This window comes from Panthera tigris, chromosome A2 (assembly GCF_018350195.1).
Source record: "Panthera tigris isolate Pti1 chromosome A2, P.tigris_Pti1_mat1.1, whole genome shotgun sequence".
Classification (NCBI taxonomy): domain Eukaryota; kingdom Metazoa; phylum Chordata; class Mammalia; order Carnivora; family Felidae; genus Panthera; species Panthera tigris.
The window spans coordinates 75,733,769-75,761,206 of NC_056661.1; the positions used below are offsets into that span (position 1 = coordinate 75,733,769).

At 43.4% G+C, this 27,438-nt stretch overlaps 1 protein-coding gene across 4 annotated transcripts in view; it reads left to right on the forward strand.

Moving 5' to 3' along the window:
• Positions 1-27,438, forward strand: part of NRCAM (neuronal cell adhesion molecule) — a 282,657-nt gene that overhangs the window by 56,927 nt on the left and 198,292 nt on the right. For all 4 annotated transcript variants that reach the window (XM_042964235.1, XM_042964240.1, XM_042964247.1 and 1 more), the window contains exon 2: positions 2,953-3,111. The gene's annotated coding sequence lies outside the window, so the exon portion shown is untranslated. The remainder of the gene's footprint in view (positions 1-2,952; positions 3,112-27,438) is intronic.

A 27,438-nucleotide genomic window follows, 5' to 3' on the forward strand; every position in this document is an offset into this window, starting at 1 on the left:
TCCAAAGGCCAGCATTGAGACCAATGAGTGAAAGCTACAGGAAGCAAGGTTCGTCTCCATATGGAGTCCCTTAAAATGGATCGGGCCATAGGCAGATGGGTGGTTGGATACAGTGACCGTCGAGGCCCCCTCCAATTCCCAAAATTTTGTGCTTGTATTTTGACCATCATTCTTTCATGTCTTCCCAGACGTGTCTAATGAAAATCCTCTTTTTGCATTGTCATTAAACTTAAGGTAATTCTGCCACCGTACAATTGGAATATGCCTGAGGTGTCAGAAACAGTAGTATTTTTGCCTCAGCCTCTTAAATTAAATATTTAAATGTTCGGTAACGTTTCGGTGAATTGTAAATGGTGGTCCAGATACCCCTCGGGTAGGCTTTTAAACTCATATTCGTGAGGGCCTGAGGCGGTTAGGGCAGATTTCAGTGGTGACTCTTCAGATAGTTGCCCAAGCTGACGTCCCTCAAAATAGTGTCATTAAATCTTCGGGAGTGTGTGCACGCGCACGTATGGTATAGTCGTGTGTGTGTGTGTGGGTCTGCGTAGATGTGTGTGTGTGTGTGTGTGGTGTGGTGGGTGTGGTTGTGTGTGTGTGTGTGTGTGTGTGTGTGTGTGTGAGTGTGTGTGTTGTGCAGGGAGAATGGAAATCCTTCCGTACCATGTTACTCCTGGCGGAAACAGCGGAAGTAGGATTTCATCAGAGGAGCTCTGCTGCCACCAGGAAGCCCGCGGGATGCTTCTGGCGCCACTGCCCAGGGTGCGACTGCGCATGCGCGGGGGGCAAGCGCCGCCTAAGTAGACCCAGAGCCGAGGAGCCTCGCCTCTGGCTTGCGGGTCACTGTGTTCCCCGCCCGCCGGCCCACGGTTAGGAGAGAGACTAGCGTTGTGAACTCTCGACTTCCTCCATCCTGGGGCTGAGCCTGACCTCGCTGGGCTTCAATTGCCTCACTTAGAAATTATAAATAAACTGTTCTGGTACCAGTAGTGAGGTCTGAGAAGTTTGTTTGGATGAAAGCACTTCTTAGAAGCACGATGTCCAGCTCATATGAAGGACTGTAACTTAGTGAGTAGGATTAGCTTTGATCTCTATTGTTCTGTAAGGAGTGGGGGCCCAGAGAGCCCGTGGCCTTGATCCTCGGTCAAGCATGTGACTCCATGTCTCCCCGTCATACGGCCCCGCCTGGGAGAGATCGAGTCCAGCCCCAGCTCAGGATCCAACTTTACCTCCCCTAAAGACTTGATTCTGTCCTAGTGGTGTTCTTTTGCTTGGACCCTACCTACATCACCATATTTCTCAGGGCATCAGTCCCTTCTTCTTGAAAATTGGGCAACGATGTGATTTTATAGGGTCTTAAACTTTGGATACTATTAATTTAAATTGTATTTGTTTCATTTTATTTTTTAATGCTTATTTATTTATTTTGGGAGAGAGAGAGAGAGAGAGAGAGAGCAGGGAGGGGTAGAGAGAGAATCCCAAGCAGGCTCTGCAGTGTCAGTGCAGAGCCCCTATGCCGGACCTGACCCCACAAACTGGGAGACCATGACCTGAGCTGAAATGCAGAGTCAGACACTTAACTGACTGAGCTACCCAGACACCCCTGAATTGTATTTGTTTTAAAACAAACTTGAGGGGCACATGGGTGGTTCAGTCGGTGGTTCAGGTCAAGACTTGACCGTCTCTGAGTTCGAGCCCCACATCGGGCTCTGTGCTGACAGCTCAGAGCCTGGAGGCTGCTTCAGGCTCTTTCTCTCTGCCCCTCCCCTACTCACTCTCTCTCTCTCTCTCTCTCTCAAAAATTAATAAACATTAAAAATAATGTTTTAAGCAAACTTGAATTATCAGGTGCAAACCATGAGGGCGAGGCAGAATGTCAGAGCTAGATGAGCTGTCTTCTCAGACTTTGTCTCTTTGGAAAAAATGCCTGTGCTCGGGCTCCATCCCACCTGAGATTCTGATTTCATGTCGAAGATTTATTTGGCCTGGATGAGGCAAGCCAGAGATACTTTCTACAAGCTCTCCGAGTATCGTTAAAAGTGCCGGCAGGGTAGAGAAGCACTTAGCAAGCCCAAGGTCAGACCATTAGTGCTGGGAGCAGATGTAGCGCTCTTGGCTTCTGCTCTCCTCCTTACACACTGACCCCCAAGTTCTGGTTTAAAGAGGTTTTCTGAATGCTCCCTTCTGCGATTTTTACCCTTTCTCATAAAAGTGAGGCATTAAACGAACACAGTAGTCGAGTACTTCTGTTAGTTGGTTTCCGATTAACGAAGGCTCCATTATGTGTAGCTCTACCTTAACCTTACACTTGTTTTCTTAGTGTGTTTAGCAACTCTCTTTATTCCCAAATGCCTTCTTTTCTTACCGCCTTCAAAGCCACCTCTAAAATGTAATTGCATTGCTGAGTTCTTTTCTGACATTGTCAACCTTGATCAAATACTTCGTTCTTCATTGTTTGTTCTTTTCTGTCGGTGTTAGATTCTTCCCGGCCACAGCCTGTGTGTCGATGTGATTATAAAGCACATGGTGTTCTCATGAAGTATAAGAATAGAATAAGATCAAGTGCCTTCCCCCCCCTCCTCTAATTTGTGTACACAGTTGTTTCCTGCTGTTTAGGGGTCACTCGGGCTTTCATCCTACACTAAGATGTAATTGGAATTATGTTACCTGTTTTCATTGCCTGTTGCCATTAAATTGCTTAAAGTCTTAAGACATTGATGATCTTAAGTGCAGAACAGTGTGGTTAAAATGAATCACGGAATTTAAGATGTATTAAGTTCCCCTTGTCGATGTTAAGGTGGTAGGTAGAGTGAAATATCAGCTTAATAGAATTAACTAACCCAAAACAATTTACACTGTTCTATGTTTTTTCTTTTCTTTTCTTTTCTTTTCTTTTCTTTTCTTTTCTTTTCTTTTCTTTTCTTTTCTTTTCTTTTCTTTTCTTTTCTTTCTCAGGAATCCTTGTGGTGTTCTTCCTTAGCGCCTACTACCCCTGTTTGCTGAAGACTTTGGCCAAAGCTGCTCTCAGCTGTTGGCATCATCCTGAGGAAAGGACAGCTTTCACACATCAGGGAAACTTTCAGGAGACTGTGGGCCCCAGTGGATCTTCTGAAGGTGAGAGTTAATCAGTCCTCTCTTTGTCTTTAGAAATCTAAATTAGCTGTTCTGTCTTCCAAAATCTACTTCTTGGAAAAGAGTGAATAAGAGACCAGGTTGTTGAAACCTCTCTGCATAGAATTGAGAGTTTTTCTTTTTCAGGAGACTTTTTCAGTAGTTACGAAGGAAATCACTTGGTTATTTTGACAGAACAGGAATTTATTTGATGTTGTGGCTCTGATCTAAGAAGACTTATTTGAACACACACACGTACACACACACACACGCACACACCTTGAGAAATCAATAACATTTCTCTTCTCAAAAGACTTTCTTACGTATTTAGTGTCTCTCAGAGCCTTCATAATAGCCTTACCTTGCCTTTTAGGAATGTTTTAAGGACAAAACAAAACAACTTCAGTGAAAGCACTTTGTAAACCATGAAGATTTATTTGCATAAGTAAGAAAGACAATGACTATGTGGAATCCTCCAAAATACCCTTATATCCTCCAATCTGTTTTTCTTTATATAGTTTGATTCATTTTTAATATGGTTCCATAAACTTTGCAAGGATCTCAAGGAGCAGAGGTGGTGAGTCCTTACCTTCAAGGAATATCTGTCATGTGCAAGAGACAGACACATGAATAGATAACCAATTCCAATATGATGAAAGTATATTGAGACTGCATTAAGGAGTGCAGCAGAAGCTGAGGCAGCCTGGGGCCAGAGACTGTGTGTATAAAAAGCAGGCTGCTTACAGGAGGTAACCCCTGAAGTGGCCCTTGAAAGATGAATAGGAGTTGGCCTAGTGGAGTGGCCTAGGGTCTTGTAGACAGGAGCAGCGGGATGCGGGTGTGAAATCTGCATGCGGAATAATAAGTTGTTAGGGTTATTGAACCACAGGGTATGAAAGGTGTGTGTGTGTGTGTGTGTGTGTGTGTGTGTGTGTGTGTGTGTGTGTGTAAGCACTGAGGGGTTTTAAGATGGCAGTCATTGGAGAGAGCCTGGGTGACTTAGTTGGTTAAGTGTCCGACATCAGCTCAGGTCATGATCTCGCCATTCATGGGTTCGAGCCCCACTTCGGGCTCCATACTGACAGCTCAGAGCCTGGAGCCTGCTTCGGATTCTGTGTCTCCTTCTCCCTCTCTGTCCCTCTCTTGTTTGCGCTCTGTCTTTCTCTCTCTCAACAATAAATAAACATCAAAAAAAAAATCTTTTCAAAGATGGCATTCATTGGTATTTAAAATTTTTTAATACTTATTTTTGAGAGAAAGAGACAGAGTGCAAGCAGGGGAGGGGCAGAGAGAGAGGGAGACACAGAATCTGAAGCAGGCTCCAGGCTCCGAGCTGTCAGCACAGAGCCCAGTGTGGGGCTCGAACCCACAGACCGCGAGATCAGGACCTGACCTGAAGTCAGCTGCTTGACTGAACCACCAGGTACCCCAGTCATTGGTATTTGAGGTATGTTGCCTTGGAGAGAGTGTAGGGACAGCTGGAGGTGAGCAAGATTGAAGAAAGGTTTGTTTTGCACTGACCTGGCAAAGATATGGGAGGGCTGACATTGGGGAGGAAGCAGTGAGGAACGGAGAGGAAGAGAGCTTTGAAAGAGCTAGACTGTGCTGGATTTGGTGATAGTTTGGGCCTTGGAAGTGAGAAATGTTAGGGCCTGGGATTCTCAGGTTTCTGACTCTGGTGACATTTTTAGGAATTTAGGGGAGGGAAGCAGACCTGTTCTTGGGGAGGAAAGGACTTTGAGGTATACATGGGACATGTAGATAGACATGGCCACTGGGCAGCTGGAAGTTACTAAGTGTGGTGGTTAGGGGAGGGTTCCAGGCTAGAAACATTGATTTGGGAGCTAGAGGAGATCGTTACAAATCTTTTGTGAACTATCAATTTGATTTGGTACTTAAGCTGTCAAAAGAAGTTGGACAGAAAATGGCAAACATCATAGATGTTTCCTTTAGATTTGGCCTCTAACGCACAAAACGAATGAGCAAAGAAACATAAAAAAGAAAGAGTCTCACAGATAGAATAAATTGGCAGTTGCCAGATGGGGGAACGTGGGGAGGTGGGTGACCTAGGGGAAGGGGATTAACAGGTACAGGCTTCCAGTTATAAAATAAATAGATCATGAAAATTACAGCATAAGGAATACAGCCAATAATATTGTGATAATGTTGTACGGTGAGAGATGGTAACACACGGATTTTGGTGAGTGTCTCGTACTGTATGTAATTGCTGCATCACGATGTTGTACATCTGATGCCGGGAGAACGTTATATGTCCACCGTCCTTCAGCAAAAAAATTACTCATTCGGGTACTTAACACACAACTCGCTGCATTCTCAATGTCCATTTCATTTTGACATTGCCTACCATTTCATTTGTATCTCTGCCTGTTGGTCTTCTTAGTGGAATAAATGGGGATTTTTTCCTAGGGACAAATGTGGGGGCTTTGTCAGTTTGATGAAAGGAAATCGAAACCAGTATTTAAAAAACAGTGAAAACTCCAAAATTTGGGATGCCTGGGTGGCTCAGTCGGTTAAGAGTCCGACTCCTGATTTCAGCTCAGGGCATGAGCTCACAGTTGGTAAGATCGAGCCTTGCGTCGGGCTCTGCGCTGACAGAGTGGGCCTGCTTGGGATTCTCTCTCTCTCCCTCTGCCCCTACACTGCTCATGCTCTCTCTCTCTCTCTCTCTCTCTCTCTCAAAATAAATGAAAAATAAACTTAAAAGAAACCCCTAAAATTTAGGAGTTACAAGCCAGTGCCATTCTCCACTTTAATTCACAGTATTTACAGAAATTATCTAAGAAACAAGCTTTGCTTTTCGAAGTATGATTCTTTTTCTGTTGAAATCATGGTTTCTTGTCTGTTCCTTACTTTCATTGCTCTGCGCAGACTTGAGTATGGCTTATGGGGGACTGAGCAGGATTTTTCCCACATTCCTCAGGGTACATCAGGGTCCCTTCCTTTGGATTTTCCCAGCATCATCCAGAACGTCATTAAGTGAGCCTGTTATAACAGAGGCTGCACTGTTTCAGAGACGTCTCCCCGAGTCAGACGTTACTCAGAGCCTTCTTTGAGGGAATGGCATGGCTAAAAATTTTAAATTCAAATAATACTGACAATAGTACTATTTTGAGTGAATTTTATTTGATTACTGTGGCCTTGATTAGCTTACTGACTTTTTCCCTTAAGACCTGTTGGATGATCACAAAATGCTCCCTTTTTACTATTTCTAGTCTGTTTCTCTACCGACTTTCCAGAAGCTTTAAAGAACAGCTGATCTATCACTTGCATTTTTACACATAAGGAAATGAATTTGAAGCAAAATTAAGCAGCTGACCTAATGCTAAGAGGCAGAGGCAGAGGCCTGGTCTGTTCACACTCAGGCTGCCCCTTCCACCGATTCATTTTTTTCCTCTTATTGCACGTCTTTATTGTAGTGTCAAGTTACCTAAATGTCTTAAAATAATAAGACTTGAACTGAGGAAATCCGTTCACATTGATGGCATTTGCCTTGGCTAATCGCTCTATATTCAACAAACAGATGTGGCTTTATTATTTTAGGCTCTGATTAAGGTTTACTTTACTATTATTTTTTAATGTTTACCTACCTGTTTTGAAAGAGAGAGGGAGAGAGAGCATGTGTGCACATGAGGGAGGGGCAGAGAGAGAGGGAGAGAGAATCCCAACCAGGGTCTACACTGCCAGCGCAGAGCCCGACTCGGGGCTCCGTCCCATGAACCGTGAGATCATAACCTGAGCTGAAATCAAGAGTCCAGATGCTTAACCGACTGAGCCCCAAGGTTTTATTTTTAATTTTTGTGATTTTAAAATTTTAACATGGCTTTTGTTTTTATTTTCTCTAAGCTGGTTCCACTCCTGACATGAAGGATAAGTGTAGAATCAAAACCACCACCCATGTTTAAATTCTAGTTAAAAGAGGGGGTGCCTGGCTGGCTCAGTGGGTTAAGCATCCAAGTCCTGATCTCACGTTCATGAGTTCAAGCCCCACAATTGTGCTCCACGCTAAGAGTGAAGCCTTTTTTAAAAAAAAGAAAAAATTCTAGTTAAAAAAGGACAATCATCTCAACATCCGTTCATCACTTTTTCCCTACTAGGTACTTTCAGTAACAGGGTGTTAGGCATTTTCACACACAGTGCAAATACTGGCCGCCCAGCCCAGTTTCCTGAAACATCCTATTTCTTTCTCAGTTTTATTTCCTCCTTTTTAGAGAAAATGCAACTTTCATACCTAAAAAAAAAATAAAAGATGCTCACTAATTATTTTCAAACCAACTCTTTTCAGCCCGGGATAGTTCTGATTTGGTCAAATACATTGCAACGCCCAATGGGTTTTAGGTACAGAAAATGAATTTATGGAAACGCTGAGTTGGTGTAGCTTAGAATGAGGGCACGTGCATGCGAGTTGTAGCTGGTCTCAAGGACAAGGCATTGTTCTCTGAAATTCACAGAATGGTCAGTCATTGCTGTGAAAGCAGTGGGCTGTAAGTGGTCAGAGTGCGTGTACAGAACATGATTCACTCATCCCGAAAGCCACCAGTAACAAAAGAGTTTACACTCAATTATGTGCAGGACCCAAGAACTGAGCCTTCCTATTTTGGTCTTTTTTTTTTTTTTTTCTGCCTCTTTCTGCCTCTGCCTGTCTCTGTGTCTCTTTTTCTCTCTCCTTTGTATTCTCTGGGTGAAAGACACATACTAACACGATGTCTCCATAACGTGCAACCCCTGGCAGTTGGTGTTGCTGGAACCGGCAGTGGGAAAGGTCGATCACGGATATGGGAAGCTGGGGCACTGCCCCTCATTTGGGACGTGGGGGACAGTTGTAGGGAGACATTGACGGGTTTCCCCTCTGCCTAGCTTGGCTGTCTTGGCAGAACGACAGCATGAACAGGGACGGACAGACATGGGAGCCACGGAAGACAGTAAGTGCAAGACGGTATGACGGTTAGGGAAGGGCGTGACCTCTTTTCACCACTGCTGTTTGGATTCGTGGTTGGGTCTTCTTCTGAACTCTCTTACTGTGGGCCAGGTACACAGTGCAACGGTATTGGCTGGCTGCTTTCCACTCAGAACCCAGAGTGAGTGTTGCAAGCACTATCATGTAAAAATGAAGCACGGGATAGAGTTTCTGTGAGCTTTGGAGTTGGCACTTAGAAAAAGTAGTTCGAGTTTGAAATGGTATTCGAGACCGCCCTGCCTCGCTTTACCCTGTGGCTACAGCACAGAATGGTGCTGGGGGCGGGGGGTGGTGAGGAAAGTTGGGAACAACTCCTATCAGAAAGCCGAAGTCAGAGGTGAGTTGCCAGGGTGACACTTGTGAGCGGGCTGTCTTCCAGCAGGCTCAAATTATATTTAACAGTAAAATGTGTTACCCTGTGCCCTTCTGTAGTGTGGGGTTTTAAAAAGAAAGGGGAGAGGAAATGCTGAGCCACCAACTTTGGATACTAAATTCAATCCCTCTACAGAGGTCATAGACTACATCAGCAATTTGTGGACTGTTTCGGTGGAGGACAATGACAACGGATTTCTAATCAGATGACGTTGCTACGTTTGAATTTTCATTCTCCACTGCCTTTTGTTGTTTGCACGCTTCGAAATTATTCTGGATTCAGGTTTATTATTAACTTTTTGAACTCCAGCTTCTGCACCGATATCTGACTCCTCATGTCTCAACGAGAATGGTGACTGGAGAATTTATTTTCGCAGTCATCAATAGAATAGCCGGGCAGCATAATATGAATTAATGGCTCTTTGCATTTTCCCACAATATAAGCTGGATTCGTTATCCCCTGGGGATCTATTTCAAATTCATGCCCTGTTAAGCCATTTTTGCTTTCTAGCTTTTTAAAAGCTTCTGCATAATGGCTACCTAGATCACAATAAATAATACATACTTTTGATTTGAAACTCTAAAAATATTTCTGACTGTTCTCATTATAAAATGGAAAATGAAACAGAATTTGCACTTCATGATCAATAGCATAAGTATTTGTGCTGTTTGTATGGTCTTTTTTAAGCAAGAACCATCCTAGGCAATTATGTCCTTTTAATATCATTTAGAAGGTAAAATCTGTGAGGAAAGATTGAAGATAAAAAAAATTATTGAGGATGCACAACCACTAATTGGGTTTGTTTTTTTATCCCTTGTAACATCTTTCATTTGGAGGACATGTATATTAATGTTGACCAGGACTGTTCAAAATGGTGGTTATCCACTTGGGTAATAATCGTGTTACTGATATTTCAGATTATTCTCTGCCCTTTCTGTGTCCCTTCTTTGCTAGCAAAGTTTCCGTGTTTTGTTTAAAGTCATTTTAGTGTGTGTGTGTCACATGGAGACTGTGTCACAGCAAAGAGACAGAATAGAGGCAGATTCCTCATTTCCTACACATAAGCCAAAGCAGTATTTGTGGTTCTTTCCCCCGCCTTGATCTTTTATTATTATTATTTTTTTAATTTCTTTAGCATTAAAGCTATGTGATTTCTATCCCTTACAAACCCATAAATAGGTACATAGAACCATATCCTAAGTTGGGGATCAGAAAATAGTCATCGTAGGGGGACCTGAGTGGCTCAGTTAGTTAAGCATTTGACTTTGGCCCAGGTCATGACCTCACGGTTCATGTGTTCGAGCCCTGCATCGGGCTCCGTGCTCACAGTGCGGACAGAGCCTGCTTGAGATTCTCTCTCTCTCTCTCTCTCTCTCTCTCTCTCTCTCTCTCTGCCCCTCTGCAGCTTACTCTTGCTCTCTCTCAAAATAAATAAACTAAAAAAAAAAAAAAATAGTCACTGTAGTTGAGCTGTGTGATGTGCCACCCAGGTCCCCTGCCCCCTTTAGGACAGAGACAATCTTTGCCCAACTTCTGGGAGTGTTGACCGGAGAGAGCTCAGGGCTGGGTCCCTCCTTGCTGGTTGTCCCCAGGCTTCAGCTACAGAGAGTTGCCTCCCTCAAGGTTATACCACCTGACCCAGGACGGCAGTGCACATTCAATGACTGGCCAGTTTGGGGACCCAAAGACCCTTGCCCCAATTCAGGACAACTCTGTAAGATGTGTAGGGTCGGTTGGAGCTTTTGTTGTGACTGCACCACAGCCCAGCTTCCCCCACTGCCTTGGTTCCTTTGCTCAGTCTCCCCTACATGCTGAACCCAAGAGCTGTCCCCCATAAAATCCCTGCATGGCAATCCCCATCACAGAATCTAGCTCTAGGGAAGCTTGACCTCTGGCAGCCACCGTACATGTCCATGCCATGCATATGTATGTGTGGGTCTGTGATTATGCATCTTTATCTAGCCCTTCGAAAAGGTCAGAATCAAGAATCAAGATCTCGGACAGTCTAGCCCAGGTCCTTCTGTGAAGAATGAGGATGGCGACCCCTACCCCTTAGAGCTGTTGCCAGGATTTGACAGCAAAGTATTCAGTGCCCGGATACAGGAAATACTCATTCAATTATACCTTTATTGTAATCACCAGCAATTTCTGACCAATTGGCTCCAATACAGAATGCATTTTTATGTCATTTTTATTACAACATTTGCTTTGGTAGAGAATGGAGGTTAATGAAAGACGCATCACCTACAAATTGAAATAATTCTTCCACACTGTTAGTCCCCTTATAAAATGTGTGGAGAAATTGGGCTGCATTCCAGAGGGAACCTGAAATGACTAAAGAGATGGAAAGAAAGTTCTATGGGCAAAAGTGAAAGATCTGGAATTGTTTCAGATTGGGGGATTCGGGCATACATAATTCCCTCTATCTTCAAGTTAATGGAGCTCTTTTTAGGGAAGACACTGGACATGTTTTGTCCGCGTTCACAGAGGACAGAACAAGAGAAAATGGACCTAAAGGAGGAAGATAGTTGGGTTTGTATCAAGGGAATTCCTCTGCTCTTGGCCAATAAAGCATGGGAAGGAGCTGGTAGAATATACACTTAAAAAAAATCTTCAAAGAAAGAAAAGACAGCATTTAGTCTTGAGTCACTGAGACGCTTCCCTGAGTATTTATGGATCACTACCATGTATCCACAGTCATTTTCTTTTGTTTAAAGATTTTTTTAAGTTTATTTATTTATCTTAGAGAGAGAGAGAGAGAGAGAGCAGGGGGTCGGGTAGAGAGAGCAACAGAGAGAGAGAATCCCAAGCAGGTTCCACACTGTCCTCACAGAGCCTGAGGAACTCATGAACGGTGACATCATGACCTGAGCCAAAATCAAGTCAGACGCTTAACCGACTGAGCCACCCAGGCGCCTCCACATTCATTGTCTTTATAACTAAGATTTCTTATAGTATCTTTGAAAATGTCCATATACATTTAGTATGTGGCTTTGTGATAATGTAATAAACCTTTTTCATTGAATAGGTGTCTTTCCGTATGTTACAAAAATCTGATAGATGTTATGATAATTTTCAATCTTATATGTCATTTCTTTATATTCTCTGTAAAAATAAATTAAAGCCTACCACCCTGAGTAATTTATTTGTACCCAATTTAAGTTACCTTGAGACTCCGATCTTGGGAGGACACTGGTAAAATATTCATGAATGTTAAATCGCTATGAAGGGCTTTAGAAGAAACAGCAAGAAGTCTGGAGCTCTGGGGAAAAACTTTTTCAATCAATTAATTGCTCAGAGATAAGATTAAAGGGTGGATATGGGACTAGGTTTTTAAACTAAATGCTCTTTTAAGACCTCAGTGTCAGAACATAAGGGGAAGCCACTAAGAAGTTTCTAAGTTACTACTAAAAATATTGGATTTTGCGTTTTCTCCTTGGCATGTCGTGTCAATACGAAGAGGCAGAGACAGGATAGTGGAGGTGAAAAGAGCGCTTGGACCAGCAGCCAGAACGCCTGGCCTTGTTCTGCCACAGCTGCCAGATGATGTTCTTCTCCCCCGGAACTGTCTCCCTAGGTTTCCTTTGGCTTTCTATCTAGTTCCAGCATGCTATCATACATGCTTATCACACTATAGTACTTTCCTTCAAAAATAAGCCCAGCAGATCTGAGGGTTCGGCGCGTGGGGTCCCGTCGCACCTTGACCTAAAGGTGCTGTGCTATAATTCTTTAAAACAAAAGACAAAAAACAACAACAAAATATATGTATACATACATATATGTATGTATATATATATATGTAAATAGAAATTTTGTTTCAGTTTTCAGTTGATTAAATAGATCCACTGTGGGGGCGCCTGGGTGGCTCAATCAGTTAAACGTCTGACTTTTTTTTTTTTAATTTTTTTTTTTTAACGTTTATTTATTTTTGAGACAGAGAGAGACAGAGCATGAACGGGGGAGGGACAGAGAGAGAGGGAGACACAGAATCGGAAGCAGGCTCCAGGCTCTGAGCTGTCAGCCCAGAGCCTGACACGGGGCTTGAACTCATGGACCGTGAGATCGTGACCTGACTTGAAGTCGGATGCTTAACCGACTGAGCCACCCAGGCGCCCCTGACTTGTTTTTTTTTTTTTTTGAGAAAGACAGAGACATGGCGTGAGTTGGGGAGGGGCAGAGAGAGAGGGAGACACAGCATCCGAAGCAGGCTCCAGGCTCTGAGTAGTCAGCACAGAGCCTGATGCGGGGCTAGAACTCACAAACCATGAGATCATGACCTGAGCCAAAGTTGGAGGCTTAACCGACTGAGCCACCCAGGCGTCCAGTTAAGTGTCTGACTTCAGCTCAGGTCATGATTTCATGGCTCATGAGTTTGAGCCCCTCATGGGGCTCTGTGCTGACCGCTCAGAGTCTGGAGCCCGTTTCGGATGCTGTGTTTCCTCTCTCTGCCCCTCCCCTGCTCATGCTCTGTCTCTCTCTCTCTCTCTCTCTCTCTCTCTCTCTCTCTCAAAAATAAAAAGAAATTAAAAAATAAAAATAAACATTAAAAAAATGGATCCACTGCTAGAAAACTGAGTTTTAAAGATATTCTTACTGGTTCCCATGTCTTCGGTATTCTCCCTGATAGAACTCATTAAAATACCCAGTTTTGGGGCACCTCGGTGGCTCAGTGGGTTAAGTGTCTGACTCTTGATCTCAGCTCAGGTCTTGATCTCAGGGCTGTGAGTTCAAGACCTGGGATGGGCTCTGCACTGGGTGTGGGGCCTTTTAAAAAAAAAAATAAATTACCCAGTTTCATTCCTCCTGTTAGTGCCAAGCTAAAACTCTTCAGATGGCTCTCTGTCTCATAAGGAGAATGTGACAGTCCTTACCCTGGTATTCTGTGCCACCCTCCCCTCCACATCTGTCGAGGGGCATCAGTGTTCGAACACATGAGAATCCAGTACGACGCCTGATGCCTGACACCGTATGCCATCATGATGGACTCCTGCAATGGAGTTCCCTCTCGGTTTTGCTCCACATTGTTCCTGTCCTGCTTCTAAGCTACCTTAAGCCATTGTCTTCCCCTCGAAACAACACACTCCTTCTCCAAAACGCCTTTCTTGACTGTTCTAACCCGTATCAATCTCCAACCCGTCTCTGAAGTTCTCTGGTGCATCTGGGCATTTATACGAGCCTACATTACATTTTACCCAGTTAACATTGGTGCTGTGGAGACTGTGCATGCACAGAGTGTTATTGTCATCCCCTGGGGGGGCATCAAGGTCACAGCGGTCACAGTGACCGCCCCGCACCTAGGGAAGTACACGTACCTGAATCGTCGTCCCCGATTGTAAATTTTCAATACAATATATGCATTGAGATAGGAAGGTAAATTTGTGAGGGGTGAGGAGTAAATTTCAGCAGCATGGGTGGAAATAAAGATAATCTGCTACTCCTACTACCTTAAACTTAAACACATTGAAGCTCAAAGCTTCAACTTGCTTAAGATCAGATGGCATAGGATTTAAGCTTAATTCCGCTTCTCTCTTTGGGTCGGTCCTTCAGTCATTTATCCTTCGTGATCTTCCTTTTAATAATGGTGATAATTCCGCCCCCCTTTTGTTCTTCACAATTTACAAAGCGCTCTTGCATGTTATTTAATGTTAGCCTCACAATGACCCCTGAGGTAACTGGGGCAAGCTCATGTCTGTCAAACAAGAAAACTGAGCCCCGGGGACAGGCCTCCAAAATCTACTGTGGCCGCAGGCACTAAAACTCAAATCTTCTGGCTTCCATTTTCGTGTTCCACACACTAAAAGCATGGGCTACAGACCAGCAGCAAGGGCATCACCTGGGAGCTTGCTAAACATGCAGAAGTTCAGGCCCCATCCCAGACCTGCTCCCTCAGAATCTGCATTTTAACAAGATGCCTAGGGATTCCTATGTACTCTCAAGTTGAAGTGCTAGAACGTAAGCCTCTGAGGCGATAACATGAAAGGGTTTTATTTCTGTTCCTATTGTTGCTGTCAAATCTCCTCTGTCTAATCTCCCTTCCCTTGAAAGAGGTCTCTAGCAGATCTGATAGATTTTTAGTGACTTTCAGGCTTTAAAAGTTTAATACACTCTAGCCGGCTTTCAAAACCTCAGACTCCTATGGAAATGAAAGCTTTCTCCCCCTGCCCCCAGGCCAGCTGTGCCCTTCAACAACTTTTTTTTTTTTTTCCCTGTACATCCCCTGCTCCTAAGCCGAAGTACCACCTCTAAGCTCTGACACTTAGCGACATATCACGACGATGTTCATTTTTCGGAATAAGAAAGCTGTTTGCCCCACCGAGTCGTCACCAGACTTGGAAGTGAAAACCAAGCGCACATACCCCATATAAAATAACAAGGAAACTTCAGCCTCTATTCATTATATTTCACCAGGCCATTGCCCCCGGTGACACACAGTTGTCTTTGGCAAAAACGGGTGTTGAAGGAGTATGAGACTGTACTTCATTAAAAAGGCACATTTCTCAACCTCTTGTTCTTAATATTTATTTAAATTTCTCAATCTTCTCTGGTTAGAAAGCCAAGAGTTAGATCTTTTCACCCCGAGCCAAAACGACTGCCCTTGGATGTGGAAGACGGAACCCCATTAACGTTCCTGGGATGGTGTTCATTAGAATTCCTGGGGTTTCGTATCACCCAGTCCTGGCTCTGTGTTGTATCAGGCTTGCACTCCTCGTCTTCCTCCCTGCATTCGGAGTTTCATTTTGGCTCTCTGGCCGCCTCCTCCAGGTCTTGTTTGTTTTCACTTTAATGTGACAAGAAAAGGCAGCTTTTGTCTTTATTTCTGGTTAGCCGACTTCATAAATATTCATTAGCACGTTCCCTTTCCAGCTCCTGTTTTGTAATTTGTTATTTCTAAATGAAATCTAAAGTGAAACATAACTCCCAATTCTCACTTTAATACATTTGAGTTGTTAATCTTGACTTGGGAGGTGGTGAGCCAGACAAGAGTGACCTTTGAAGGCTGTTTTCTGGGGCTACGTCATTCTGAGAAGGCATGGTGTGTGTGTGGTGTGGTGTGGCTTGGGGTGAGTAAACGGGACAGGAATGGAAGGGATATTTCCAGAGCATCCGCAGGTGGTATTATCTCCGTCTCACGAGCCAGGAACCAAAGCTTAGGAAAAGTTAGCAATCTGCTGCAGTTCACAAAGCTGTAAGCGAAGGAGCCGTCAAGATAGATGTCCTTGAAAAGCGGATGTTCCACAATGCTCTTCTGGTTTGTTCTGTGGACAGTGGTGCTGGGTACATCTGGAGCAATTACCTTTAGAAAGTCGATGCCGTTTCTATTTTGATATATTAAGTTGTTAAAAGAAAAATGTTACAAACCCAGACTTCTTGGGTGTGTGTGTGGAGCCTGGCTTTCCGCAGAATCCTGAGAGATTGACTCCATATTCCTTTACTGGCGAATTCTACCAGCCTCTACCATTACCTGTCTGTAAACAGCTTTCTCCCACCTTCAAGAGAGCTTCGGGGAGGGAGATACAGGCTTCCAGTTATGGAAGGATTAAGTCATGGGAATGAAAGGCACAGCCTAGGGAATACAGTCAGTGCTGTTGTAAGAGCGATGTGTCAGGACAGATGGCAGCTAAGCTTGTGGCGAATAGAAGCATAATGTTTGCACTTGTCGAATCACTAAGTTGTGCACCTGAAACTAACGTAACATCGGGCGTCAGCTGTACTCAGAAAACTACATTATATATTCAGAACACAAAAACTCTGCAGAAATGCATTCTCTCTCCCCTCCTCTGGAAAACAAAACAGATGCAACTCCTGAGCGACCCTGCGGGCTGGGCACCAACTACGCAATTAGCAGTTTCCACACAGCCCCGTCACAGCCTCCCTTGCTTTCCTGAATGTCAGCAGGAAACTGGCACCCCCGTTGACGGACTGTTTTTCTAAACTTGCTAGTCAGGCAGCTAATCTCTTTGTACCGTGAGTCTGTCTCTTGATTGTTGCATAAAATTCCCTCTGTGTCTCTCATTCAGCCTGGGGGCTGTGCACAGAGGATCCCCCGCCCCCAGCCCGGGTACCCTCTTGCCTTGGGTACTGGTGGGATTGCCCTGAAGCCACATAAATTGGCCGAGGTGCGTATTCAGACCTGCCCAAAGCAACTCTGCACCAGCCTCTTAAAATTTTTGTGAAATTTAGAACACTGGCTGCCTCTGGATATAAAATGAGGGCCCTTTTTTGGAACCAGTAACACAGTTATCTGTTATCTACCAGGCAAGATGTAATTAGGCTTACCATGCAATTTGCCACGTGATTTAGGATATGTGTTTTTTTTAAAAGCCAAGGGCAAGAGTCTATTTACATAATGTTGGTTTTTTTCCTTTGAGTATAAAGTGAGATTCATCACAGATCATTTTAAAAAATGAAGAAAAAGTTTACACAGGTAAAATGATTATTAGCTTTTTGATGCATATTTCTTGTGATGCTCACACATGCAACATATTGAGCTTTTTGAAAAACATTTTAGGGGCGCCTGGGTGGCTCAGTTGGTTAAGCGTCCGACTTCGGCTCAGGTCATGATCTCACGGTCCGTGAGTTCGAGCCCCGCGTCAGGCTTGTGCTGACAGCTCAGAGCCTGGAGCCCGTTTCAGATTCTGTGTCTCCCTCTCTCTCTGGCCCTCCCCCGTTCATGCTCTGTCTCTGTCTCAAAAATAAATAAATGTTAAAAAAAAATTAAAAAAAAAGAAAAACATTTTAAATGGCATTAGTCCTTGGAGCGTTGATGTCAAGGCTTTTTCTCCTTTTCATTTCTTTTTATCTTGAGAATGGAATATTACATAGATACAAGAGAGAGAGGCTATGGATACTGAACGCCTAGATTCTCGTCTTGGCTACACCATTTGCTAGCCTGGAGCCTTGGGAAAGTTGCTTAATCTTTCTGTGCCTCAGTTTCCCCATCTGTACAATGGGGATCAGATAGTACTTATTCATGGAGTTATTAGAATTAAATAGTAAACTGCTGACTATTATTTTTTTAAAATGAATATAACATATATGTAAGGTGAGAAGAATAAAAATGGGTACAACAACACAGGAAGTCTAACACTATTATTTGCTTGTGTTCTGTTCCTCAGTCACAGCCCCTTGCCAAGAAGTGAACGTGACCCTAAATCAGCATTTCGTTTTACATAGTTTGAACCACATGTAATTAATGTCATAATAATTTTTAATATTATGTTTGTGAGATTCCTTCAAGGTGTTGTTTTTCAATGTCAAAAATTAGGACAGTATATAGCACCCATAGGACATACCACAATTTTATATCCCTTTGGGCTATTTTTAAGTTTTTGTATGATTACAAGCAGTGCTGCTGTGAACCTTCTTGTGTATGTCTCTTGTCACACACGGGCAATGTTTATTGCTGTTGTTGTCATTGTTTTCTTTTGCTGCTTTTTTTAAGGTGTCTAATTTCTGGGTAGCAGTGTATGTGCATCTCTGACTTTACCAAATAATGGAGGATTGTTTTCCAAAATGGTTGGATGTACTGGTGTATATGTACTTAAGCTAGGCTGAGTAACAGAAGCAAAGTCTGTAGGCAATTTAACTTTCGCTCTGTGCAGAGGTAAGCCTTTGCTCTTTGTTTTTAAGATAGTCTCTGGTCTTTGAAGGGGCACATGCACCCCAATGTTTATAGCAGCGCTATCGACCATAGCCAAATTATGGAAGGAGTCCAAATGTCCATCAACTGACAAATGGATAAAGAAGATGTGGTTTATATATACAATGGAATATTACTTGGCCATCAAAAAGAATGAAATCTTGCCATTTGCAACAAGGTGGATGGAACTAGAGTGTATTATGCTAAGTGAAATAAGTCAGAGAAAGATAAATATATGATTCCACTCATATGTGGAATTTAAGAAACAAAACAGATGAACATTGGGGAAGGAAAGGAAAAATAAGATAAAAAGAGGGAGGCAAACTGTAAGAGACTCTTTTTTTTTATGTTTTTTTAAAAATTTTTTTAAACGTTTATTTATTTTTGAGACAGAGAGAGACAGAGCATGAATGGGGGAGGGTCAGAGAGAGAGGGAGACACAGAATCTGAAACGGGCTCCAGGCTCCGAGCTGTCAGCACAGAGCCCGACACGGGGCTCGAACTCACGGACCGCGAGATCATGACCTGAGCCAAAGTTGGATGCTTAACCGACTGAGCCACCCAGGCGCCCCCGTAAGAGACTCTTAAATACAGGGAACAAACTGAGGGTTGCTGGTGGGGAGGTGGGTGGGAGGATAGGCTAAATGGGTGATGGGCATGAAGGAGGCCACTTGTGGGGATGAGCACTGGCTGTTATATGTAAGAGATGAATCACTGGGTTCTATTCCTGAAACCATTGTTACACTATATGTTAACTAATTTGGATTTAAATAAAATTTAGAAACTAAAAACAAAAAGAAACCAAGCTGACGCACGCGCGCGCGCGCGCACACACACACACACACACACACACACACACACACATATTCTCTTGTTATTGGAGATCTGTAGTTTTATTATAATATGTCTAAGTGGTATTTTCTTTTTATCATTCATCCTTCTGGTATATACTATGGCTCCTATGGCATTGAATTCATGTCTTCTGTCAAATCTGGAAAACTCACAGCCATTATTTCTTTGAACATTGCCTCACTTCTGTTCTTCCCCCTTGAACTTCTAACTACATTTACTTAGACCTTCTCATTTGATTTTTCTATGACTCAAACTCTCCTTCATATTTTTCTTCTGCTTCTGTTATAGTACAGATCATTTATTTAGCCCTATTTTCTTTTTAATAATACTTTCTTCAGCTGTGGCTGATATGTTTATCATATTATTAAGTGTTTAAAAATTTTTTAATGATTTTATTTTTCATTTTCAAAAGTTTCACTTGTTATTTTGCAAATCTGTCTGTTCACTTTTATAACATTAGATTTTTGTGATTACAAAGATGTTTTAATTGTGGTAAAATACAGATAACAAAAATTTACTATCTTAACCATTTTCAAGTGTATGGTTTATTTAAATACATTCACACTGTTGGGCAACCAACCTCCAGAGCTCTTTTCACCTTGCAAAACAGAGACTCTATCTACATTAAACAACTCCATACCCTCCCTTACCCCAGTCTCTAGCAACCACTGTCCTATTTTCTGTCTCCATGAACTTGACTGCTCTGGGGATCTTGGATAAGTGGAATCATACAGTGTCTGTGTTTCTTCTACTGGCTTATTTCACTGAGCATAATGTCCTCAAGGTCCATCTGTATTGTAGCATGTATCAGAATTTCCTTCCTTTTTTAAGGCTGAATACTATTCCATTATATGTTCTTTTGTGGTTTTCTTTTTTTTTAAATTTTTTAATGTTTATTTATTTTTGAGAGAGACAGAACGTGAGTGGGGGAGGAGCAGAGACAGAGAGAGGGAGACACAGAATGTGGAGCAGGCTCCAGGCTCCGAGCTGTCAGCACAGAGCCTGATGCGGGGCTCGAACTCACAAACTGTCAAATTGTGACCTGAGCTGATGTCAGCTGCTTAAGCGACTGAGCCACTCAGGTGCCCCTCTTTTGTGATTTTCTTTACCATACTTTTTGAAAAACCATTTCAGATATAATAATTTTCATTAATATCTGATAACACTAACATTTGAAGTTCTAGAGTATCTAGATCTGTTATTCTGATTTTCCTTCATGGTAGCCTATTCCCCTGAGTGCTTGGTGGTATTATTTATGAGCCTGTAATAGATTGAACTTAATATCTGTGAATCCCGAGACCTGCCTCAAGAAGGATTTCAGTTTGTTTCTGTCAGGCACCCAGGTACCAATAATCTGAAACCACGGTACCTTGCTGGCTTATGATCAGAATCTCAGGGGTATCATCCTTGCAAGAGCCTGATTTCTAGGCTTGTAATTAGCGCCATTCTGGTTTCCATTGCCCCTTCCATCCTGTTTCCTCCCTTCTGTGGTCTTTTTCTTTTTTTAAGTTTATTTATTTATTTTGAGAGAGAGAGAGAGAGTCAGGGGAGGGGCAGAGGCAGAGAGAGAGAGGGAGACACAGAATCCAAAGCAAGCTCCACGGTGTCAGCGCAGAGCCCAATGTGGGGCTTGAACTCACAAACCTTGAGACCGTGACCTGAACCTAAGTCTGACACTCAACTGACTGAGCCACGCAGGCACCCCTCTGTTCTTTTTGTGTGATGCTCCTTGCTTCTGTTTTCTAGTTCTTCTTCCCCCTTCCCAATTCCTTTTTCATTTGCCTTCTCTTTATTCAAGGTACTGACTTGTCTGGATACTCTTGAGATTTTCTCCTTGCCTTTGGAATTCTGAAGTTTCACAATATTCTAGGTCCAGGAATCTGTTTATTTTTACGTTTTTTGGTTTTCAGTTCTTTAAAAAAAATTTTAATGTTACTTATTTTTGAGAGAGAGAGAGCAGAGCGTCTTTGTTGTGATATCATATTTGTTGGTACTTTATGGGAATTCAGTAAGGACTGGTTTGAGAGTCCTTTCCTACATAGAGGAGTTAGGTTTGTTCTGGAGAGAAACAGGACTGGTTTCAGTTAATTTGTTGCCTTTAGACTGGGTTGATCACGCAGAGAGAGTAAATCGAAACCTAAAATCCAAAAGCTGGGGGCGGGGTGGTGTCTCTGGTGACTTCTGATTACAGATTGTCAAGGAAATTGATCATTCACTCAGTATCAAAGTCAAGAGCGACAGTTTCTCGGCCATCTTGCTTTGCAGGGTGAGGTGGGTTTTTTTTTTTGTTTGTTTGTTTGTTTCCCCTAACTTCATAAGGGCATAGCCCTTAGGGAATCCAGGCTTCATGCAGTTGCTTCTATCCAGACTTCTCTCCTGACACAGGCCCAAGATCTTTTTTTTTTTAATGTTTATTTTTTGAGAGAGACAGAGAATGAGCGGTGAGTGGCGGGGGGGGGGGGAGCGGGGGCAGAGAGAGAGGGAGACACAGAATCCAAAGCAGGCTTCAGGTTCTGAGCTGTCGGCACAGAGCCCGACGCGGGGCTCGGGCTCACGGGCTGCCAGATCATGACCTGAGCTGAAGTCGGACGCCCAACCGACTGAGCCACCCAGGCTCCCCGCCAAGATCTTTACTCTTGACACTTTGTCCCTCCCCCTGCCTCCCCAGAAATGGACAATGGAAAACTACCCTTCAAGTAACTGCTGGTTGCAGGTCTGGCTGAGCCTTTTACCATCAGTGTTTTCGCTCGACTGTTATCCTCTGATATTTCCCTTTCTATTAGAACTCAGCTGTTCTTTTACAAACATGTCTCTTATCCTCTACCCAGAGTATTTTGGTATTTACTTGAGTTCCAGAATATGTACTCTGCAATGCTATTGGGAATTAAAGTCCTGAGCATTTAAAATGCTACCAATTCTCAACAGTACTGGGAACAGTTTTGCCCTGATGTTGGTAACTAAGGTGAGTAAGGATAGTACCCTTGCTCTGGGGCGGTTTGAAGGGCTGCAGTTTTCTCATCCATCTGGAACCCTTTCCAACCTCTTGACTGTCTAGGAATAGTGGTGAGGCCATAATTATATCGTAAGACTCCTGGGACTGCTTTAGGTTCTGAAGTATTTTCTTCATTTTGATCTGCCCCATTCTTAACTGATACTACCCGCTGTCAATTTCGTAATTTCCCGAAGGAAATTCAACAATCTTATTGAGGATATTTATAGCCTGGTTTGTTGACACTTGTCTCTGCTGTCTTTTAATTATTCTTTTTCATGTGTCTTTCTATTCACAGGACTGTAATCCAGGTTCCCCAGTGTGAAAGTATTGCAGCTGCACTGGGATTTGTTTTGTTTACTAAGGAGCTTGTTTTTTTGTTTGTTTTTGTTTTTGTGTTTTGTCTTAGCTAGAAGGTTCCTGATGCTCAGATTTTCTGTTCTGAGATTACGACGTGCAGATGTGTTTACAGCCTGTATGGTCCATTCACTTCCCAGTAATGCTGTTCTATTAACTGTCTGCTTTCAGGGCACTGAGAATGCCGCAGTAAGGTCGTCTCCAAAGTCTCGCTTGTGAGATGCGCTAGTCAGGATATTTCGGGAAGAACCGCTCAGTGGTAGCTTTTATGTCACTATTGATTCTCGCTAGGATTTAAGACAGACGTGAGGAAGAAATTAGGATTGTTCTCTCACCAGCTTCCCCGTATGGACCTTGCTTAACTGGAGAGGGACCTCTTTAACTAGACCTTTACGGGGCAGAAGGTAGACAAGGGAAGTAGGCAGGGGGGATGAGGCAAAAGCCCCTGATGTGGCTGGTGTGTACTCACTGGCAGATTCAGGCTTCCAGAAGATGTTGCAGTAACGAGAGCAGGTGCCCCACCTCTCCAGCAGGAGCACCTTGCACTCACCCTCTCCCAGGACAGTGGTAAGAGCCCGGCCGTGCTGACCTTACATATAACAAAACCCAGCCTTGACCAAACTAAAGGAAAGGCAGTTTATCGGAGGGCTGCTAGGACGGCACGGGATTCATAGGGTGCTCAGGGAGCAGACTTGCCTCTGGGTGGGAACCAGGTCACCTCCAGAGGGCAGGAAGCAGGGCCCGTAGGTATTAACTTACAATGGGAACAGTGTGGACAGGGTGACAGTGGTCACACAGAGAAACCTACCATTTCATCTCACAGGCACTCTGCGCGGGATTTGAATTCCAGGCAGATAGACGCCTGATTGATTGAGCTGCCTTACAAAGCTGCCCCAGGCCTGGGCAGAGGCTGAGGGTCAGGGAGCTGCATTCTGAGGCCGTCTGGGTTATATCCAAAGTTGAAGTCACTCCTGGAAAGAAATTCGTGGTGCCCTTAGAAACAAAGCATGGGTTCTAGGAGACCAAACACCAACAGATATCCATCTCAGGTTAATGATGAGTCACTAGAATGTTTGGTGTAATGGCAGTTGAAGATCAAAATCAGACTAGCCACGCCCAGCGCCTCTGAGTAACAAGGTCAGTTCTAAATGTCCCTGGGGTTTATCAGTAATTTCTCAGATGCTCCTCAGGTATGTGTTCTCCTCCTCTATTTTTTTTAAATGTTTATTTATTTTGGGGGGGGGGAGGGGGCAAAGAAAGAGGGAGACAGAATCTGAAGCAGGCTCCAGGCTCCCAGCCATCAGCCCCAACGCGGGGCTCGAACTCACAAGCCCAAGTCGGACACTCAACTGACTGAGCCACCCAGGTGCCCTCTCGTCCTCTGTTTCTTTTGGCCTTTAGCCACGTCTGTCACGTGATTTCCTCTGCAAGAGGTTGGACAGATGACATTTTTTTTAAACTTCACAAGTTTGTGCATAGCAAATGAGATACAAGAATCTGTTTGAAGGTCCGTGGAATGAGGAGTCGGGCTATAGTTTGATTATTGAGTTTGATATGTCTCCAGAGGGACAGCTGTCCCTTGACTTATCTCTTTTGCCTTTTTTTTTCAGTAGGAATTACTTATCTGAGAATAGAGAAAAGTGGTGTCTCCATGAGTGTCTCAAGGTTATGAATCTTTTATTTGCAAGTTCATTCGCGGTAGCTTCAAACTCATAGACGTCATACCACAAAGAAGTGTTCTAACAATCTCTCCTTCTAGATGTGTCACATGGAAAGACATCCTGATTCATAGAAGTTGTGATAAATTCTCCCTTGGAAGATTTTGAAGATGGTATTAATTACTTTGGGGGGACAGAGAATGATGCTTTGGGTAGAGAGTCATTTATTCATTCAACACTGATTTTGAGCACGTTCTCTATGTCACGTAGTGGGTCGCTGCCCTCAAGTAGCTCATGGTCTGCCTGGAGGAAGTAGGTGTATAAACAGCTCAGTGCGCTGTTAGTTAGACGCTCCTTAGTAAAAAAGAAAAGAAAAAAAAAGAGGCCTTGTTTTATCATTACTGAAAATGAGCCACACCTGCCAAGACAGGCAGTCTGGACTGTGTGGCCAAGTTCCCCGCCTTCTAGCTTGATTTCTAGACCAGCCCTGTGCACTGACCTTGATACATACTTGATCACCCAGTGTCCTTGCGCCTCTTTTTGAAAAGGCTGTTTCACGTTTTACCAGAAAATTCATGAACAAGTTCCTGTAAAGAGTGAACCTGCTTGGTGCATTTGAGCTGTGATTTTGAATAGTTTAGTTTATATGGTTGTTTCATTGGCCCTAAAAGCTTTTGCTTTTGTCCAAAGTATGCACCTTATATTAATGGAGCTCCTGCTGCAGCTGGATAAGCTTCTGGAACAAGGGGTGGTGTCTTATTCATCTGCGTATCCCCAGCGGTCATTCCAGTGCCTTGTACTAGGGGTGCTCAGTAAGTAGTTATCAATAATTTACAAAAATATGTTTACGTCCCCAGACTTTTAAGAATGCTTTTATAGCATCAAGTTCGCTTGAAACCCACAGAGGAAACATATCATTTTCTCCAGGGCAGCCCCGGGGACCCTTACGTGCATTAACACGCCTTCCGTGCTCTGGCACCTGCACTGCCTACTGGCTGGCCATGTGGCCTTTGTGACTGATGGTCACAGATATTGCTTTGGGGAAGAGAAGAATGATTATTTTCCGGGGCACCTGGGTGGCTCAGTCAGTTACACGTCCGACTTTGGCTCAGGTCATGATGTCAACATTCATGAGTTCGAGCCCCACGTCGGGCTCTGTGCTGACAGCTCCGGGCCTAGAGCCTGCTTCAGATTCTGTGTCTCCCCTCTCTCTTCCCCTCCCCGGCTCATGTTCTGTCTGTCTGTCTCTCTCAAAAATAAATAAACTTAAAAAAATTTGTTTTTTAATTATTATTTTCCTTGATCATAGGAGGGACTGGAGTGCTATCTGATGGCTTATGGCTGGCATGTTGGAACACTGCGAGATAGCCTTGGCATCCTATGACACTCCTTTTTTCTTTTTAAACTTCCTTTTTTCTAATTTTTTTTTTAATGTTTATTTATTTTTGAGAGACAGAGAGCGAGAGCATGAGCAGGGGAGGAACAGAGAGAGAGAGGGAGACACAGAGTCCGAAGTAGGCTCCAGGTTCCGAGCTGTCAGCACAGAGCCCAACACGGGGCTCGAACTCACAAACTGTAGATCGTGACCTGAGCCGAAGGCAGATGCTTAACCTACTGAGCCATGCAGGTGCACCCCTATGACACTCCTGTGGGCTGTCTCAGCCCAAGGAACAAAAACATGTGAATAAAGTTCTACCCTACTTTGGATCAGGCCCATGCTTGCACGGGCCTGTTGCTTCAAATTTTATCACGCCAGGCTCCGAGGATATTACTCATGCAGGCCACCTGCAGATGTGTAGGGAGGGCCAAGATCTTTTAGCCCTCTCCCCTTTCCTCCCGCCCCCTCCTAGACAGATGTAGTGGCAGAATTGGGTGGGGGAGTGTTGCTGATCGAGAGCTAAAACGACAATGTTCCTCTTCTCGCTCTCTTAAGAAATGTCCAAGGAAATAAATTTTAGCCCAGTTTTCCCTGTCTTCATTATTTTCTTACCCTAACTTTCCACTAAGGCATTTTTATGACTAATATGTCTGGCGTCTAACATCTACTAGGTGTTTAATCTGAAAAAACACAATTTTGTCTTTCTAGGAGGCAGTAGGCCTTTCTATAGTTCTATCTTATGTAAGTCTATAGTCTGTGACAGATCTCTCAGTTTTTCAAAGAGGAAAGCCAATTCTGGTGGATAATATCAGTGCGTGAAAACCTATCAAATCTTTGGAGGCTGATGTAAGCCAAAGCAGGGTTGGAGAAATAGCATTAGGGTGGCTGCAAGCATATATGCGTTCGGCAAGGTACGAAGTAGTTATGAAAGATGTTATATTTTAAGCCTGGAAACGTGGGTGTGCTGCCATCTTGCCTAGATTTAAAATTAACCACAGTCTTGAAGCTTTAACTCGTAGGGAGATGTGTTACAGAAATAGCAACAGCAAATGCTGGACTTTCACCCGTTCTCCTTTTGCTGCTACTTTGGAGCACATAGAAAGAGTTATTTAGCAGGGAAAGGGGGGGCTGACAGATGAAATATTTGGCTCTCTGAAAAGTGTTATGATTGTATTCATGTTTGTGGAAGTGATGTGGTGATTGCTAATTTATTGTTCTAGGCAGTTTTGACAAAATGTTCTTCTTGTATTAATCACTCTCATCAGAATAATTTTTCTTTGCCGCACATGCCCTATTATCTTTTGGAAATGATACTTTTATTTATTTTTTTAAATTTTGTTTTTGGAATGTTTATTTTTGAGAGAGAGACAGACAGAGCATGAGCGGGGGAGGGGCAGAGAGAGAGAGGGAGACACAGTCTCCGAAGCAGGCTCCAGGCTCCGAGCTGTCAGCACAGAGCCCAACGCGGGGCTCGAACTCACGAGCCGTGAGATCATGACCTGAGTCGAAGTTGGACGCCAACCGACTGAGCCACCCAGGTGCCCCTGGAAATGATACTTTTATAGCAGAACTGGAAAACGACAAGAGTCTTTAAGCCATACAGGAAAACGTTCTCCGCTGCCTGACTCTGATTTTATTTCTGAGGTCTGAGACACTTGACAAAGCAAGTGAGATGAAAAGAAAGCCCTCCAAGTATACAATAGTGTACTCCAAGCCTAGACTCTGCAGAAAATTTTTAACTTAGAACGTTGGAAAACATTGACTCAAGACTGCCTCTTTCCCAAGATTATATAGTACTATATTGAATTCCTGTTCAGTAATCATTTGCCCTGATTCCATCCTATCTTTGGGCCACCTTCAGATAATTTTATGTTGGAAAAATGAGGGCAAGGTAGAGAGAAATAAGATGGAATCTCTCATTCAAGAGAACAAGTCAATAGTACCACCAGAATGAATGGTTCTATTTCTAAATATTTTCAGATAGCTGGAATGAATTTTTAAATATTTTTGAAAGTTTATTTATTTTGAGAGAGACAGAGACAGCATGAACAGGAGAGGGGAAGAGGGAGAGGGAGAGAGAGAGAATCCTAAGCAGGCTCCTCACTGCC